Source organism: Plecotus auritus (assembly GCF_963455305.1).
Source record: "Plecotus auritus genome assembly, chromosome: 6".
Lineage (NCBI taxonomy): Eukaryota > Metazoa > Chordata > Mammalia > Chiroptera > Vespertilionidae > Plecotus > Plecotus auritus.
In genome coordinates, this window is record NC_137773.1 from 165,241,506 (window position 1) to 165,255,620 (window position 14,115).

Here is a 14,115-nt window from a genome sequence, read left to right on the forward strand (position 1 = left end):
TAAGTCATAATGAATGGAGAAAGAAGCAGAATCGGCTTTCATAGTGAGCAAACTCAGGAGCTATTCAATTAATAGGCACATAAACCTTCAAATCCATGCCCTCCTCAGGCTGGTCGCTCACTCTCATCATTCCCATTCAACACAGTTCTGCAAGTGCTTGTCAGGGCAATGAGACAAGAGAAACAAATACAAGATGTCCACATCAGAAAGGAAGGAGTAAAATTATCTCTGTTCTCAAGTGACGTTATCTTACGTATTGGAAACCCTAAAGATTCCACACCAAAAACAAACTGTTAGAACTAATGAATGAATTGAATAAAGTGGTTAGGATACAAAATTACTTGCATTTTTATACACTAACAATGAACTATCCAAAAGAGAAATTAAGAAAACAATCCCACTTAAAATACTTGGAAATATACGTAACCAAGGAGATGAAAGATTGGTCCACGGAAAACCATAAAACACTGATGGAATAAAATTTTAAAATCACAAATAAATGGAAAGAAATTCCACGCTCATGGCTTGGAAGGCTTAGTATTGTTTAAAATGTTCAAACTTTCCAAAGTGGTCTATAGATTCAATGCTAACCCCAAAAAATCCCAATGACAGTATTTTTACAAAAATAGAAAAAAGAATTCTAAAATCCATATGGAACCCCCAAAAGATCCTGAAGGCAACGCAATACGAAGAAAGAAGAACAACACGGGAGGCATCAGACTTTCTGATTTCAAAATATGTTACAAAGCTACGAAATTAAAGCAGTGTTTTACTGGGATAAAAACAGACATGTGGGACAGAATGGAGAGCCCCGATATAAGCCCCCTCACGTACACTGAACTGACCATCAACAAGGGTGCCATGAATACACGGGGGAAAAGACCATCTCATAAACGAAGAGTGCTGGGAAAACTGGACAGCTACAGGCAAAGGAATGAAATTGGACCTTTATGTTACACCATACACAAAAATCAACTCAAAATTGATTAAACTTAAACATAAGATCTGAAACTGTAAAATTCCTAAAAGAAAAAGGGGGAGAACTTCTTCTTCTTTTTTTTTTTTAAATATATTTTATTGATTTTTTTTACAGAGAGGAAGGGAGAGGGATAGAGAGTTAGAAACATCGATGAGAGAGAAGCATCGATCAGCTGCCTCCTGCACACTCCCCACCGGGTATGTGCCCGCAACCAAGGTACATGCCCTTGACCGGAATCGAACCCGGGACCCTTCAGTCCGCAGGCCGACGCTCCATCCACTGAGCCAAACTGGTTTCGGCAGAACTTCTTGACATTGGTCTTGTCAATGACTTTTTTGATATGATAACAAAAGCGCAGGCAGCAAAAGCAAAAATAAACAAGTGGGACTACATCAAACTAATAAGTTTCTTTTTTTTAATATATTTTATTGATATTTTACAGAGAGAGGAAGGGAGAGAGGGATAGAGAGCTAGAAACATCGATCAGCTGCCTCCTGCACACCTCCCACTGGGGATGTGCCTGCAACCAAGGTACCTGCCCTTGACCGGAATCGAACCCGGGACCCTTTAGTCCGCAGGCCGACGCTCTATCCACTGAGCCAAACTGGTTTCGGCCAAACTAATAAGTTTCTGAATGGCATAGAATACAACCAACAGAATGAAAAGCCAACCTACATAATGGGAGAAAATATTTGCAAACCATGTACCTGATACGTGGTTAATATCCAAAATATACAAGGAACTCATGAAACTCAATATCAAAAACACAAATAACCTAGTTACCAAATGAGCAAAGGACTTTAGCATAGACATTGCTCTAAAGAAGATATGTAAATGGCCAAGAGGCATATGAAAAGGTACTTAATATCACTAAGCATCAGAGAAATGCAAATCAAAACCACAATGAGCTATCACCTTATACCTGTTAGGATGTTTATTACCAAAAAGACAAAAGAGAACAAATGCTGATGAGGACATGGAGAAAAGGGAACCCTGTGTACTATTGGTGAGAATGTAAATTCATGCAGCCATTATGGAAAATAGTATGAAGATTTCTCAAAAAATTAAAAAAAGAAAGAACTATATGATCCAAGAATCCGACTTCTGGGTATAAATCCCAAAGAATTAAAATCGGGACCTCAAGCACTCTCACTTTCAATGAATTCTTATTCATGATAGCCACGACATGAAAACAACCTAAATGTCTACTGACACATGAGTGTAAAAAACAAATGCATTCTATACACATAATGGAATATTATGCAGCCTTAAAAAAGAAGGAAATTCTGCTATGTGCAACAACATGGAAGAACCTGGAGGACATTATGCTAAGTGAAATAAGCCAGTCACAAAAGGACAAATACTACTTGATTCCACGTTATATGCGGTATCTAAAGTAGATACAGAAGCAGAGGAGAACAGTGGTTTCCAGAGGCTGGGGGGAGGAGGAGGAAATGTGGATTTGTTTAAGAGGTATAAATTTCAGTTATGCATGATAAATAAGTTCTAGAGATCTGTGTACAACATCATGCCTAGAGTGAATAATACTACGTTTGCACTTACAATCTGTTGAGCGTTGAAACTAATACAAAATAATGAATGCAAACAGTAATTGGGGGGAAAAAGTTGTTGGGGGAAGATATCATGTTAAGTGCTCTTACCACAAAAACTAACCAATACACGTGGAGAGGAGGAGATACCAGGGATATGTGTGTACAGACATAGAGGAATGGCCGTGTGAGGACACAGCGAAAGGTGGCCCTCTGCAAGCTAAAGAGCGTGGCCTTGGGGAGAACCAAACCTGCTAACACTTTGATCTTGGATTTCCCGCCTCCAGTCGTGTGAGAAAATAAATTTCCGTTGTTTAAGCCACATGGTCTGTGGTATTTTGTTATGGCAACCTAACCAGACTAATCCAGAATTTAAAAGCCAATTGTGATAGAGGCTTCATTTGGGAATGCCTAAGAGGTTTCATGGAATAGTTAAAACATTAAAAGGGTTTTTTCCTGGCATTATAAGAGCCATATTTAGATGTTATCACTTATCGGTTTTTGGTAATTAGAATACGTTGTCAAAGTTACTGCAGTATTTTATAGTTTCAAGTTTTAATTCTGCCAACAGTTAAGTTTGGGAAGCAGAATTAAATAGTGAACATTGGGTAAGTCATTTCACTTCTGAGCCTCCATTTCATCATTTGTTAAATAAAGAATTTAGATTAGATCACCTCTAATTCTCTGTTTTAATGTTCTATCATGCCAGGTGAATTTTTAGCAATTACATTCATTGTATCGCTAAACTTAATGAGTGATTGCAGACTCCTAAAAAGAAAACCATAGGCCCAGTACGTCAGAAATCAGCCCTGTGCATGGATTGGTGCACTGATAGAAAGATCAGACTGAATCTCAGACAAGTGTTCATTCTCACTCTGCTTTTTGGTTGTGCTCATGGCTAGCTGAGATCATTCTAACACCTGTATGTTCACTATAAGCAGACTCCTTCAAATATTTTTTTTTTAAATGGGAAACAGCCTTGGAAAAAAAGTTAATAAAAATGCAATACACGCCCTAGCTAGTTTTGCTCAGTGGATAGAGCATCAGCCTGTGGACTAAAGAGTCCTGGGTTTGATTCCAGTCAAGGGCACATGCTCGGGTTGCGGGTTTGATCCCCAGTAGGGGGCATGCACGAGGCAGCCGATCAATGATTCTCATCATTGATGTTTCTCTCTCTCTCTCTCTCTCTCTCCCTTCCTTTCTGAAATCAATAAAAATATTTTTTAAATGCAATACACTATCTTTGAAGAGATCTTTTCATCCCTGGAACTGGACATCAATGGATGAATTTGGAATTGGTCCACTGTGTCCATTAAACACAACAATAGCAAAAAAGAAAATAATGCTTGCTGTGTGAAAACAGTGGAAATAACTGAATAAAAACAACAGAAATTAATTAAAATTTTTTTCAAAGAACTGAGTAGTGAAAAGTTGAGAACAAGAAGTGAAGAAAGAGAAAATTACAATTGGTAGATATTCCAAAAGAGGATTCATGGTGGAGAAAAAGGGAAAGTGAGAGGGGAAAAGGAATGGGAGGAAAAATAGAGAAAAGGGGGGGGCGGTAATTTCCACCAAGAGAGGGCTCCGGCCACTGTTAATGTGGGTAGTTGTGCAAACATTACAACATTACAATTTTAGAACATCACCTGCAAATTCTCTTGTACTGAATTTCACAAGTTGAGCCTTCCAAAATCCACAGTAGTTTGAGGAATCGGAGGACATCCTTTAGCAAAGTCTCAAGTTGTTTTTCTTCTGTCCAGCCACCAGGGGGTGATACATTCCATTCAATTTAATAAACATTTAGAGAAGGTTATCAAGTGCGGTGTATCCTGAGGCTACCCCATGAATAAGGCACTGTTCGTTATATTCAAGGATACTTGATAATGTATGTATACAAATAATTATAACTCAAGAAGAAATGAGCTTCGGAGTTGCATTTGAGCTAAGTCTTTAAGACTGGGTGGAAATTCATAATAAGCAGAGATGTGTGGTAGGAGGAAGGCAAGAAATACATGTGGAAAGAAAGACTGCTGACAAAGATAAATTAAGCTTCAGGCTTCTATCATAGTTGGAATAGAGAGCATTTCCTTAACTCTATGTTTTTTATACATTCAGCATCCACACACCACTTAATCGAATTTGGTTTCATATATAAATAACTGAACCAAAGTCCATTATTAAAAAAAGATTCAACACAATTTGTTAAATGCAATTATAAAAGTTAGTAGCAAGTGTTTCTTTTCAATAGGTAAGGGGAAATTGTTTGCAGTCTCTCATCATGTTATCTCTATCTGGCTCCATAATCAATAGCTTAAACTATAGTCTGGTTCTTCATCAAATTAGTTTCTTTTCTTATCCTTTATTTCTATTTAACTACAAAATATAAATCACAATTGCACATCTTTCGCTATGGCAGTAAGGGCCTCTGGTTCTGAAAGTTGGTTCTGGATATTTGGATCAAACATGGACCCCAAAGTTTTGGAGAGATTTCTTTCCAAATTCTATGTACAGTGCTCTGTAGAAGCAGAGTGAATCAGCCCATCACACTAAACACCAGAAATCTAGATGCCTGGTCCCCTTCTTTGTAGGATACATTTGGCTCCAATAGTAAATTTTCATAGCTTGTTACAACATTTCAATTTTAACTTTTATTCTTTTTTATATTTTACAGCTTTACTGAGGTATAATTTATATACCATTGTACATATACCTTATAAGTATACAGTTGAATGATTTTTAATAAACCTCCAAAGCTGTACAATTGTGACATTCAAATTTTAGCACATGCCTTCCCACTATGGGGGAGGGGGAAATTCCTCCTCTTTTCCCTCTTAGTCCTTCTGGCTGGGCCTAAGAAAGAAATTGACATAAAACAGATTAAAAGGAGAAAATAAAGCAAATTTAATTACATATGTACATATGGGCATTCCATAAGACTATGGCATCCAAGGACAAACTGGGCAGTTGAGGCTTATGTGCCATCTTGAACTAAAGAGAAGGGGTGGGTAGTGGTTTGGGAAGTCAAAGGGCAGGAAGGCAATTCACATGGAGATGAAAAAGCAAATGTTTGGTAAACAAAGGTTATCCGGGCCCCTTTGGCCTTCTAGGTGGCCAGTTTCCCTGGTCCCTCTGGTGATATCTGACTTGCTATATATTCTTTCCTACAAACAAAACACTTGCCATAGGGAACATATGTCCTATTTGTAGCTACTCAAGCCTCTGTATTACATTACATTGTTGTGTTGTATTATACTGTGTTATATTGTATTGTATTACTTGTTTTAGAAATATAAAGTGCTTTATTAAAATAAAGCAGGAAAGAAGAAATATGGGACATCTTCAATTCTGTTTTAATTATTTTGTTTTGTAAGTTCTAAGTAGTACCAGACAAGAGTGCATCACTGCTTCATAATCCAGCAGCCCCATGATTTGCAGGCTATTTATTTACTACATCAAAAATAGGGTGGATGAGCAGAAAACCCTGTGAATCCTGATTCTTTTTTTTTTATTCATCTTTAGTATTGAAAGTATTACTGACATCCCCCTTTTTTCCCCATTGACCCTCTCCCCACTTTCCCCCAGGACTTCACCGAACAATTGTCTGTGTCCATGGGTTATGCATATAAGACTGATGAATCTCAGAGGGAATGGGGGAGGGGGGAATTAAGCAAAGAACTTGTATTACTTTTTAATGAAGTATACCTACAGAAAAGTACCTAAATACAAACTGAACACACTCAAGTAACCATATCTAGAACAAGAAACAGAATGCAACCAGCACTTTGGATGCCACCTTCTTGCCTCTTCAACCACTACTGCCCACTGAAGAAAATGCTATCTTCTATTTCCAGCACCACAGATTAGTTGGCTGGTTTTAGAACTCCATACAAATATTATTATACAGAATGTACTGTTCCTGAGCTTCTTCCATTCAACGTCGTTTGCTAGATCCATCCATCCTATTCTAGGGTACAGTGCATTAATGTTGATGGTTATGTCGTTTGCATTGTGTGAATACTCAATTCTGATCATCTCCATTCTACTGTGATGTGCTTCTGGGTGGTTTCCAGTTTGGGAACTACAAACGCTGTTACCATGAATATTCTAGTATCTGTGTTTTGGTGAACAAATGCATGCATTTCTGTTGGGTATATACCTTAAGAGTCGAATTGCTACGTCATAGAATGTGTATAGTTCAGATGTAGATGCTGGTAAACAATATTCCAAAGTGGTTGTATCAACTTACACTCTCACCGGCATTGCCTGATGCTGTCCGTCTTTTCCATTTCATTCACTCTGGTAGGTATGTAGCAGTACTGTTGTATGATGGTTTCAGTTTTACTCAGCACTTCTTAGACACTCTTCCTACGTCAGCATCATTTCCTGTAAGTCCTGCCTCCCAGGGTAGAGAGGTCAGACTATCACTTTCCTAGTCTCCCCTGTGATCCAGGCTGCACAGATCAGACACAATCATGTAAGACTTCAATTCTGATGAAGGAAGTACGTGCACAGCACTGGCAGAAACATCCGATCTGGAGGGACAACATGCAGCTTCGGCATCTACACCCAGCATCACGGGTGGGAACCGTGGGGTCTGTGGTCAGCAGAGATAACGGTGATGCTTAGGCTGAAGCAGGTGTCATTTGGGCATTGTTCCTTGCTACATGGCCTTAAAGCCCAATTTCTTGGCCCTCACAGAGATTCTATGAGAAATTCCTTTTCTGCTTGATATAGCTGGAAATCTGTTCATTTCTATTTAAAACCAGCCCAGCCGATGTGGCTCAGAGGTTGAGCCTTGACCTATGAACCAGGAGTTCATAGTTCCAATTCCCAGTCAGGGCATGTCTGGGTTGTGGGCTCGATCCCCAGTAGGGGGTGTGCAAGAGGGCAGCGGATCAGTGATTCTCTCTCATCATTGATGTTTCTATCTCTCTCTCCCTTCCTCTCTGAAATTAATACAAAATATATATATATATTTTAAAACAGGTTGATATGATTACAGGGATGCCTAAAGGAACAGCCAAAGGAACTATATAATTCTAAGAGAACCCTAAGTGCATATCACACCACGGTGCCTCCTACCACACACCAATGATCATGAGAAAAAAGTACAGAAGACCCTCTACCAATTAATAGCTTCATTACCTTTTGCCCAGTAAACAAGGATAGTTCCTGGGAAATGACCAGCCATGCCAGCATTGCCTGCAGGTCACAATGGGAGGCCCACACAGCTGCCTTTGGCAGATGGCGAACAGCTTCCGCTATTTTTAGCTGAGACGTCTCTAAGCTGAGGAAACAGACACAGGACCACATTCCCCTTGGGGTCTGCTTCACTTCCTCAGTGACACCTCCAAGTCCGGCCCAGAGCGGCCGGCACCCACATCCACACAGAGCCGCATCGGCCCCTCCGGAAGGCCGCTGTCGTGCTCAGAGGGAACACACCCTTCGAGGACTAGGACACGGGCTCGACAGAGAACAGCCATGGCCAGCTGAGGAGTCAGTATTAATAAAAATATGTAAATACTGTATATTAGCTATAAACAATCATGTATGAAAATCACAGAATATGGAGGCCCTGGCTGGGTAGCTCAGTTGATTAGAGCATCTTCCCGATGCACCAAGGTTGTGGGTTCGGTCCCTGGTCAGGGCACGTACAAGAATCAACCAATGAGTGCATAAATAAGTAGAACAACACATCGGAGTTTTTCTCTCTTTCTCTCTCTCTCTCACCTTTCCTCTCTCTCTCAAGTCAATAAATTTTTTAAAAGTATGAGCAAACTAAAGAAAACAATACTCATTGGCTCAACAAGCAGAGTATGTCAAGTGTCCTTGCCAATGTTAGAGAAGAGATCCCTCTATCTTGTTCCTTTGGGGATAGTTCTTGTCCAGTGGGTTTTGAATGACCCGAACCTCTAAGGTTATTTCTAACACTTACTTACAGATACGAGCAATGCCAACCTAATGCAGAGACTGGAATCATGAATCAATGTGATGTGCCTGCAAAGGTCATTGGTTTACTTTATTACTCTAATGTTTCCTCTTAGGGAGTTCACCTTGACTGCCAAGAAACCTAATACTCGTGGGAAGAGGCCCAAAAAAATAAGGTGAAAATACATCATCTGGCTCTAGGTCGTGTCCATTCCCTATAGGAGGGAATATCTGCCACGGAGCCAGAGAAACCATACAGAGACACCTCGTTCTTATTTGCCAGATAATGGGCCACAGGGCAGTGATTATTACTTCTCTATGCCTCACACAGCTCCAAGTGCAAACACCAGCAATCAACAAATAATTTTTAATAATAATAATGTTATATCTGAGAGCAATAAATATCTAACATTGCCCATTAAAAGTAGCCTATAAACCATTTGTTGAGATTGCTTCCCAGCCAATTTCAAACATGACTATTAAACTATTATATAAAACACAAAAGACTGTGTCATAAAATGAGAATGAGAAATGTGTCCAAGATGATTAGAGGGTGAATTTATAGCATCTAAATTTTCTTAAAGAAGCAAGAGATAAAATTTTACTAGGCACCACCCTTAAGGTATATAAAATATTTTCTGGATGGAATCACATTTTATCCAATAGCAATTCCTTATCTCAAAGGAGTGATGAGATCATATGAAATATTTTAACAAGGGAATTAGAAAGATTAAAAATAATCAAGGAGAATTTAAGTGAAGTGCACCTACTTAAAAAAAAAAGTAAAATACAACAACATAAACTGATGAATAAAAATAGATCCAGAGACACAGAAGCATTGAACAGACCATAAAACCTTAGTGGGGCCGAAACCGGTTTGGCTCAGTGGATAGAGCGTCAGCCTGCGGACTGAAGGGTCCAGGGTTCGATTCCAGCAAGGGCATGTACCTTGGTTGTGGGCACATCCCCAGTAGGGGGTGTGCAGGAGGCAGCTGATCGATGCTTCTCTCTCATCGATGTTTCTAACTCTCTATTCCTCTCCCTTCCTCTCTGTGAAGTATCAATAAAATATTTTAAAAAATTAAATTAAATTAAAAAACCTTAGCGGGAAGGCGGACGAGAGTGGGAGGTGGGGGTAAGAGATCAACCAAAGGACTTGTATGCATGCATGTAAGCATAACCAATGGACACTAGGGGGCGTTGAGGGCCTGTGCTGGGGGCAGTCTGGGAGAGGTCAATGGGGGGAAAAGGAGACATGTAATACTTTCAACAGTAAAGAATTTTTAAGAAAAAGGTAAAATACTTCACAATTTTATCATTTTATGAGGAGCAACTGGATTTGTCCTATTAGAATATATTAAGCTCATAAATGAAGCCAAGGTCACTGTGTGGATGAACAAGGGGCCACATACTAAACCTGACAAGCTCAGGGGAGGCCTGCATGGTGGGCCTTACAAACTCAGAGACATAAAGTGACCACATAGGATGATCTGAAACTAAAACGCCCTACCTAAAAGTGAGTCATGGCGGGTAGTCATGCCCTAGGCCTTCCTTGACAAAGGTCAGTCTTTCCCTTAACTGAACACGTCTGTTGTCACTTTTGCATCTATGATAACTTATCTTTGGAATGTTAGAGTAATCCCCATATTTTCCAGACCCCTCAGGGCACAATCTCTCACTAGAACACAAAACCCCATAGAACCCCTCAGTGTTATCTTGCTCTCCCGCATACCATCTCTATGTGCTATAATGTTGTTTACTGTCCTGTATCCACCAATGGAAAAAAATATGTGTCTATCCATTTTATTTGTTTTGTTTTGTTTTGTTTTGTTTTGTTTTGTTTTGTTAATCCTCACCTGATGATATTTTTTCCATTATTTTCAGAGAGAGTAGAAGGGATGGGGAAAGACAGAGAGAGAGAGAGAAAGAGAGAGGGAGAGAGAGAAACGTCGATGTGAGAGAGACACATTGATTGGTTGCCTCCCACATGCAACAGGACTGGCGCCAGGGAGGCACGTGGGCTTGACCAGAATTGAACCCATGATCCTTCACTTCTTGGGCCGACACTCTAACCACTGAGCAAAACCAGCTAGAGCTATCTGTTTGTTTGTGTTTTTATTTGTTTATTTATTTACTAGAGGCCCAGTGCACAAATTTGTGCACCAGTGGGGTCCCTCGGCTTGGCCTGCAGGATTGGGCCAAAACCAGCTCTCCCACATCCCCAGAGCGGTCCTGGATTGCTAGAGGGTGCAGGCCAGGCTGAGGGACCCCACCGGTACACAACTGGAGCCAGGGAGGTATGTGGGAGGTTGGCCAGCCGGGGAGGGACCGCGGGAGGACTCCAGAGCATGTCAGGCCCCTCTTGCTCAGTCCCAATCACCGGACCCCAGCAGCAAGCTAGCCTACTGATCAGCGTGTCTGCACCCTGGTGGTCAATGCACGACATAGCGAGCAGTTGAGCAGCCTTAGCATATCATTAGCATATTACGCTTTGGTTGGTTGAATGCCCGACTGGTCAATCGGACACTTATTATATTAGGCTTTTATTACATAGGATTGTTTTACTGATTTCAGAGAGGAAGGGAGAGGGAGAGAGAGAGAGAGACATCAATGATGAGAGAGAATCATCATTGATTGGGTGCCTCCTGCACACCCCACACTGGGGATCAAGCCCACAACCTGGGCAAGTGCCCTGACCAGGAATCGAACCTTAACCTCCTGGTTCATGGGTTGACATTCAACCACTGAGCCAGCACCGCTGGCTGGTCTTCAAGGCATATTTGCAAAGAAAGTGTTGGCATATCTTCCTCCATTTCTGTGTCTTGCCACACTGGGCTCTTTACATCACTACTGTCCATTTCCTCAGACATGGAGTTTCTCCTGTACTCGGATTTTATAATTAGTATGTTATTCAACATTTCTCCTATTATTTCCAATACCATAAAATAATTTGAAATGTACTGAAGCTCAGCAGGGTGTTTTTGGTAGAATCATTTTGGCCCAACTTCTCAAAATTTAAGATCTTCAGAGCTGTCTCAATTATAAGAAGGCTTTCAAATATCTGTATTAATCTTATGATTAAATTCCATCTTAACAGGAAGTCTTATTTTTTTAGTATCTAGAATTAATTAACTTGAACTTTCATGATCCAATAGAATTTAAAACCTGGCAAACCACAGAACCAGTCCTAAGGTTAGGAGTTTAATTTTAAAGTATCTGGCACCTAAAAGGCACTCAATGAATATTAGTTGAAGTAAATTGGGTGGAGGGGTACCTCCTTGCTAATAAAAGGGTGATATGATTCTGAATTGCAGCCAATGAATGCTATACTGCAAAATAACTAAGAATATTCAGATTCATATTTTGTTGTGTTATAGGTGACACTGACTTCCACAGATAGTGTAAAAGAGACAAAATTTCATTAAAACTATTCATACTGTTTGTGACAGGTTTCCCAGGACATTTAGTCCCGGAGTGAGAAGATTAGTTACCCTCAAGACAGTAAGTCATTAAAAGTTATGATTGGATTTTCATCTCTGTCTTTAGTGCAAAGAAAGAGGAGAGGAAAGATGAGAAATTAAAAATTTCTACAGACATAAATGCCCTTCTCTCCAAAAGTTCTGAGGCTTCCTGAAAGAACACTAATCAATAATTAAAGAGTCTAATCAACCACAAGCCCTGGACCTGAAGAAAAATCAACATCAAGATTTCCCAAACTGAATAAAATGATGCTGCTTACTGTGCTTTCTGAGAAACTAATACCGTCATTGTCTGGGTCCACACAATGGGAGACTTTAATTTGTCTCCAACACATTACCCAATATACCGCAACCATTCAGCTAACCTTGGTCAAGAGACTGTATTTGCCAACAGGTAACAATTGCAGGGTCAGTCTGTGAATCCAGCATTGTTGAATTTACATTTATATCTATATTATGTCAGAGAGCTGCTATGAGAATGAGGCTTCATCAATGTACGGCAAATGCATTTAAAACTATAAAAATCTAGCCCTGGCCAGTGTGGTTCAGTGGTTGGAGCATCGGCCCATGCACCAAAGTATCTCCAGTTTGATTCCCTGGTCAAGTGCACATACCTGGGTTGCAGGTTCACTCCCCGGCCCGAGTCAGGGAATGACTGGGAGGCAACCAATCGATGTGTCTCTCTCACATTGATGTTTCTCTCTCTCTCTCTCTCTCTCTCTCTCTCTCTCTCTCTGCCCTTTATCTCCCTTCCTCCCTTCCACTCTCTCTAAAAATCAATGGAAAAACTATCCTCGGACCTTGGCTGGTTTGGCTCAGTGGATAGAGCATCGGCCTGCAGACTCAGGGGTCCCGGGTTCGATTCTGGTCGGGGGCATGTGCCTTGGTTGCGGGCACATGCCCGGTAGGGAGTGTGCAGGAGGCAGCTGGTCCATGTTTTTCTCTCATCGATGTTTCTGGCTCTCTGTCCCTCTCCCTTCCTCTCTGTAAAAAAAATCAATAAAATATATTAAAAAAAAAAAAAAAAAAAGAAAAGGAAAAACTATCCTCGGGTAAGGATTAACAAAAACGAAAACGTACAAAAATCTATAGAATACATAAAAGTAAATGTAGGGCATGTAGCTATTCCATAGACTACAAAAAGGAAGTCACTGTACATATATAAATTCACAGAGTGATAATGCTGGTAACCGTGAAGATCTTTAATACATGACCATTGGGTTTCTCATAACTGTTACTAAAGTTGTCTTATGGAAGCAGCAGCATCTACATTCAGACATTCTCATCACAAACGCAGCTGGCCCAACCAGAGAGGATTTGGAGACAGAAAACTGGGGAGACAGGATATACCATAAAGGTATTTCATATATATAAGTGTGTGTGTGTGTGTATATATATATATATATATATGTGTGTATGTATATATATATATATATATATATATATATACACACACATATATATATATATATATATATATACTCACAACTCTAAAGGAATTAGGTAAGTCATTGGTAAACCAGGATCAGATACTGATGTTCTTTTTTAATTAAAATATTGAGAAAAATAATGTTTGGAAGAGACATTGAGAGAGTAACCATTCATTCTATCCCCCAATCTTCTGCCTGCACAGGAGGAAGCTACCTGACCTCAGGAGGAACCACCAAAAGACGTGGGGTGAACATATCTAAAAATCGGAAGTACAGACACATGGATGGGCTTCAAAAAAACCATATGCTCAGTGAAGGAAGCCAGGCACGAAAGGCCGTATGTTCCAGTTTTAGGAAACATCCAGAGCAGGCAAATCCACAGAGAGAAAGCAGACTGGAGGTTTCCGGGGCGTGGGGGGAGGGGACAGAAGGAGACTGAATGCTTAATGGATGTGGGTTTCCTTTTGTGGTAACGAAAATGTTCTGGAACCAGACAATGGCAATGGTTGCACAATATTGTGTATGCACTAAGTGTTACTGATGGTGTTTTCTTCTTCTTTTTTTCCTAGAGAGAATGGAAGGCAGGGAGGAAGGGGAGAGAGAGATGGAAAAGAGGGACGAGAGGAAGAGAGACAAATAGATTGGTTGCCTCCCACACGCGCCCCCCTTCGGGGCTGGGGGATCCGCCACTGAGGTATGTGCCTTTGACCAGAAATCAAACCCGAGACCCTTCAGTCCAGTGGCCAACG